Genomic DNA, 6,000 nt, shown 5'->3' on the forward strand with positions numbered 1-6,000 from the left:
GTGTGGCAGAAAGAAGAAAATACTCACCAGGTGAATTCAGATCCACATCTGGTCACAGAGTCGTTCTACCTTCACCTGTAGAGGAGACACAGAGAGAAGCTGCGACTGATTCTCCTTCATCAGTCCTTCATCATCAATCTGAGGACGCTGTCACTCTCTCATAACTTCACAGTCAAAGTCCAAAACCATAAAGATGATATTAAACCAGTGAACCTTGCAGCAGAGTTCAGCTCCAAACACACAGGAGGAACCTGCCAAGACTCTCTGTGAGGACATTAAACAATCTCACAGTGCCGCAGTATTCTGATTTACCTGGAAACTGATGTTCATCTGTCCACAAACTAATGTCATTGTTGTCTGTCTGATGTGGACAAAAAGGAGCAAAACATGTGGAATATTTAAACAACTGAAAGCTTTAACCCTTCCTTTACCAAAATACATTATCTCCACTTTGTCATGAAACTGCTGCCCAGCAATACTGTTGCTGATGTATTTGCAGCAGATTTTACTGTTTATGATCAATTAATTAACTGACTACAAAGTATTTATTTAAACAACATGATTGACTTTTAATTATATTTTTAAAGGTAAATATTCATTAAGATAACATGTAAAAATCAGTATTATTGTACATTAACCCTTTAACACCCAGTGTCAGTTGTGTTCTGTACTTTATATTTGGGGAAGGTTTTCTGTTTGAGAATGACTGTAATGACCAAACACATGAATCTGATCTATTGATGAACATATTACATGTTAATATTCATTAATATTTTCATTAAACTAGAAGTCTGAGCTGGATATTATTCTTCTCCATATTCTTATGTAAAATAGGTAGACAACATAATCTATTTAATTAAGAATAATTAACAGACCACCAGCCCCAAATTTATAATACTAATTTTTTTTTAAATGAAAAATGAAAAATATGTTATTAGATATATTCCTGACATTTATTAAAGAAACAAAACATTTATTTTGAAACAGTCACAAGAACATAATGATTTGCCTCAAAATGTAATAAAATCCTCAAAATTGTTATAATGTCGAAATTTTCTCCATATTTGTGCTTCGTTATATCCTGAACCACAAAATACAATTTAAAGATTTGAATATGTTAGTTAGTGACAAGAGATAATAAAAGCCTGTGTTTTAAATCTTTACATTTATCTTTAAATATTTTAAATTATGACAAAAGTTGAACAGAGAAATCCAAAGATAGTTCACATGTTCTGTTAGTTTGGGCCCCTGATGGCTGACAGGCCCTAAACAGCCTCTAAGTTCTTCCAGTCTGGGCTGGTTCTGGTCCATCTAGAAAGGATTCTGCAGCCTTTAGGACAGTTGAGACATGGACTGTTTAAAATGAGCTTCAGTTAAACAGAGTCAGTCTCAGTGTTGTAAGATGACTGTTTGAACATTTGGAGGATTAACAATTAAAAAAAAAAAAAATGAACCTCAGTGAAGTTGATCAAAGCTGTCCGACCAGTTCTGACACTTCCTGCATTTTTCACTGATGACAGAGATTAAAATACAACTGCAGTTGATTTTACCTGCTAATCACTAACAGTGATACATATAAATTATTCTAGAATTAGTGTACTTTAACTTACATAGAAAACAAGAATATTTATACCTGCAAACATCAAATACATATTATCAAAACAGCCGATCAGCATGAAGAAACATTTCAGCTGTAGTCAAACAGTGATTCAATGTGATCAATGTGATCAAAGTGATGGTGTTGATCAGACATTTACAGATTTCTCTGGTAGGATTCTCACCTGCTGAACTCACTTCAGGTCAACTTACAGACACTTTCCACCTTCATGTGTCGAGGAAACATCAGGAGAGAAGAAGCTGCTCGTTCTGCCACGTCAGTCCTGGTGTCTGTGTGGGTTTGATCTGAAGACGCTGTCACTTCCTCATAACTTCAGAGTCCAAGTCTAAACAACATCAGAGTGATGTGGAAACCAGTCTAACCAGTCAGTGTCAGAGAAACCAAACATCAGTTGATGTAGTTCTACTATCTGTCCAGTAGATGGAGCCAACTGACCATCTAATAATCTAACAAGCCTTCACTCTGTTCCTCAGTCCTGGTTCCAAACCAAGAGGGACCGGCCTTTTTCTGTCAAGAGTCCTTACTACAAATATTGCTACAACCGTCCCTGTACACTGGGACAGTTGTAACAGTGGAGTGACTGTATTTAAATCAATTTCACAACCTGTATATATTTCATAAAGCCACGTAAATACATTGTTTCAGTAGTTGACACATTGCAGTTTATAATATAGCAAATGGACTGTTCCAATGGTTTTTGATTTATTGGGAAAATCCCAAAAAGTGTTACAACTGTCCTTGATCTCCCCTACATTTAAACTCTTCAATAATCTGCAGAAGAATCAAAGCTTGAAAATAAAAGTGGAAATCAGGAATCACTTTGTTCACTTCAAAGATTGATGATCACTGAATGTTGTTTGTTACTGTTTTTTCCTGAGCTAAGTGAACGCATCACCGTTCAAATGTCCCAACGTCCAGCTGATTCTGTCTTCACTTCAAACTGTCACCTTCAGTTTAGAGCTGCAATCATTAATCAATTACTGCTTTTCTTCATCATACATGACAGTAATCTGAACATTTTGGGGTTTTGGACATTTTCACTATTTTCTGACATTTTGAAAAGAGAATTATTGATCTATTAATTGATAAAATGATGCTTATTTGCAGCTCTGGTTCAGTTCAGAACAGAATAAAACTAAGCTCAGCTGTCTTATTTATCACATCATGATGTTTCTGAGAGTTTCTGCTGAGGAAGACGTTAAAAGTGACCTTGACCTTTAACGAGGAAACAAACACAGATCAATATCTACTGATTCAGTCAGTGATGATGACGATGATTCACTGTCAGTTCACTTTAAAGAGTCACTGATGAAGATTTGTTCGTACATGTGCAGATTTCAGTCAAATGAACGGTCGTCATTAGTATTAATACACATATAATCACCTGAGACATGATCATTAACAACAGCTCCGCCCACCTCATTAGCATATTGAGATAAATGATCAGATGTTCGTCCAGATGACGTTCAGATCACATGACTGAAAGAACATGTTGTAGACACACACACACTCATTAATCCAGGTGAGGTGGATCATGACTTCAGGTGTTTCACCTCCTGATGTTTACAGAGGAAACTGACTGAAATCAAGAGTTTTATTTCTGTCACACTTTTACTGTTCTGCACTGATCTGTAGACACTTTTCAGATTCACACTTTAGATTTGATTCAGATTTTTATTTGTTTACACAAATGCAAAAGATACAAAGTGATAAAGACAGAAACAAGAGCATAATGTGATGAAGAGGAGAAACCATCATCGGGGCTGAAACAGGGTCTCTGAGGCAGACGTTACTCCGTTAGAAAAGGAGAAAGAACATTCAAAGGATGAAAGAGAGAAAACTAAAGATAAGATTGTGCACAGTAGCAGACATCTACATATACAAGAACACAAAGTCATTAAAGTTAAAATGATGAGATTATAATTACTAGAGGGCAGTTTATAAAGGATAATATGAGATAATATAGAGAAACAAACCTTTTACAGATAAAATATGAGACGGCAGAGCGTCTACAGGACTGAACCTCTGTCAATGAAACCAAACTGTAGCTGAGATGTTTGACAGACAGCAGGTCTGAGTTTACACTTATTTAGACTGAATAACTGTGCAATTGATGATTGTAGGAACACAGTTGATGATAATATGGAGGAAGAGTCCTGAAACTCTTCATCAGATCTCATGTAAGAACATTTTCTTCTCCTCAACCTCTCTGACGTTTTTCTCTGTGAGGTTTGTTCCAACAAACTCTGTTAAACTCTTTGTGAATCTCTGGTTTCATGAACGTCACCTGTTCAATGAGCAGCTGAACCTTCCTGAGATTTCATCCTAAATGTCCGTATAAGACGACCTGTTCTGCTCCGTTTCATTCACAGAAATGTTCCCAAAGAGTGAAAAGAAGAATCAGAAAGCAGCAGACATGTTTATCAGTGTCAGTAGTTCTATTAGAGGAACTGAAACTATTAGAAAACATGAATCCATCAGAGCAGCTGCACTGTGACACAAATAAAGAGGAAACACTTTGACATGAAGTTAAATAAAGCAAAGAGCTGCATGATTAATATGAGAGGAGTCATGTGACCATCAGAGATATTAGAGGAGAGAATATTACAGTTTATAGTAGGTGAGTCAGGTAAGTTGAGAGAGAGACAGTGATGAGAGAGAACGAGGGAAAGATTTCTCTGGAACAGGAAGCTTGTGAATGAGATAAATGACCAATCAGTAGTCTGCAGTGTAAAACATGAAAACTAGACAGTGAGAACAGCTTTTAATCAACAACAGTCAGACTCTCAGGCTGCTTCCCACAGCAGCTCAAAACCAGTTTGTCTCATATAAAAACAAATCTTTGGAGCAAATATATCAAATGATCCCAACTGAAGCCACAGAAAATAAACCATCTCAGAGCCTGATATGATCAATACACTTTATTTTAGGATGCACATTTTATCAAAAGTTATGTATTTTATTTTAAATGCAGCTTCATTCTACTAGACTGTTAGTTTCTTTCATGTTGTTGCTGTTTGAACTCATTCACACCTCAATCAACTGGATTCATGTTTCTATGTGTTGAAGCATCAATCAGCCTGAACAGCTGCTGCACTAATATTATTAACTTAATTACAGCACATGAACTTTGTTTAGAAAACAGATATGAAGATTATTATTATTATTATTAATGATATGAATATACAGGATATAACATGTTGGATTAATAAACTTTAATTTATGATGGGCAGCTGAGTTCTTATGACCAAAGTACAATTAACAATGAATAAAAAGGATTTAGGTTTTTATTGTTTTATTGGACTTTACAGCAGCCTACTTTCCTTTTCCATTGTATTTATATAACATATCTGTAATCATTCTACAATATTACTCTATAATATAATATTCTATGGTGTTTCTATAATATTAATATTTCTCTGCACTACAGTAACATTACATTGTAAATATCACATATGGTCACATATAGCAACATGATTTCCAGCTGTGATTGTTGGTAAACTCATTAATGTGAGACCTGACGTGTCTGTGATTACTGGATATCTGATATCTGATCAATGATCAATGATTCTGACCCTGCTGATGTCCTCCTGGATCAATCTCCAGATCTGATTGCTCACCTGCACCACATCTTCATCATCATCATCATCATTATCATCATCATCATCATCATCATCTTCATCATCATCATCATCATCATGAGCCTGGAGCCACACACACACTTATCTGATCAATAAATCTGTAACAATATGTCTTCATGTAAAACAGTAAAAATACATTATTATTTGTCTGTGTGGACATTTATACACTATTAATACATATATCACTATTCTATTAATATACTAAAACTGAACTATTTTAACTTCATGTTCAAACTATAACAGAATGAATAATAAAGAAAATGTGGAAAATACATTTTTGTAAATAATTTCTTTATACATGTTGTACTTATTGTAAATAAACATGTTGTAAATAAAGTTATTATTATCACTTGCATGATGTTAGTGACATATTTGAATATTTTAACTGTAAAATCTAAACTTCCTGTTATAATTCTATTGAAAATGAAACATGTTTAAATAAATATGAATATTGATGAATTGGGGCCCTGGTGGCCGTGGATATGTCTCCATCACTGGTTTCTAAAATAGAGGAAAGTGGAACTTTAATTACTAGAAACTAAATTAAAGACTTTTAACGTGTTTAATTGTAATTTCATTATAATGAGTTAATTACTTTGCTTTTAAATTATAAATTGTAAAGCTCAAAGTAAAAAAATATTGTTACATTTTCTAATTAATAATTGTATTTCTTTGATCTTTAAATGTTTAATGATTCGGCCACATTTAAAAAGGATATAAAGCATCAAGAGCTCTGATTAT

At 34.3% G+C, this 6,000-nt stretch overlaps 1 protein-coding gene and 1 long non-coding RNA gene across 5 annotated transcripts in view; one reads left to right on the plus strand and one right to left on the minus strand.

Annotated features, from left to right (window-relative positions):
- Positions 1 to 6,000, minus strand: part of LOC137169470 (uncharacterized) — a 125,914-nt gene that overhangs the window by 36,991 nt on the left and 82,923 nt on the right. The window lies entirely within an intron of this gene.
- LOC137169482 (uncharacterized) overlaps positions 1 to 6,000 on the plus strand; it is a 118,493-nt gene that overhangs the window by 25,879 nt on the left and 86,614 nt on the right. The gene's annotated exons all lie outside the window — the stretch shown is intronic.

This window comes from Thunnus thynnus, chromosome 18, assembly GCF_963924715.1.
Source record: "Thunnus thynnus chromosome 18, fThuThy2.1, whole genome shotgun sequence".
NCBI lineage: Eukaryota > Metazoa > Chordata > Actinopteri > Scombriformes > Scombridae > Thunnus > Thunnus thynnus.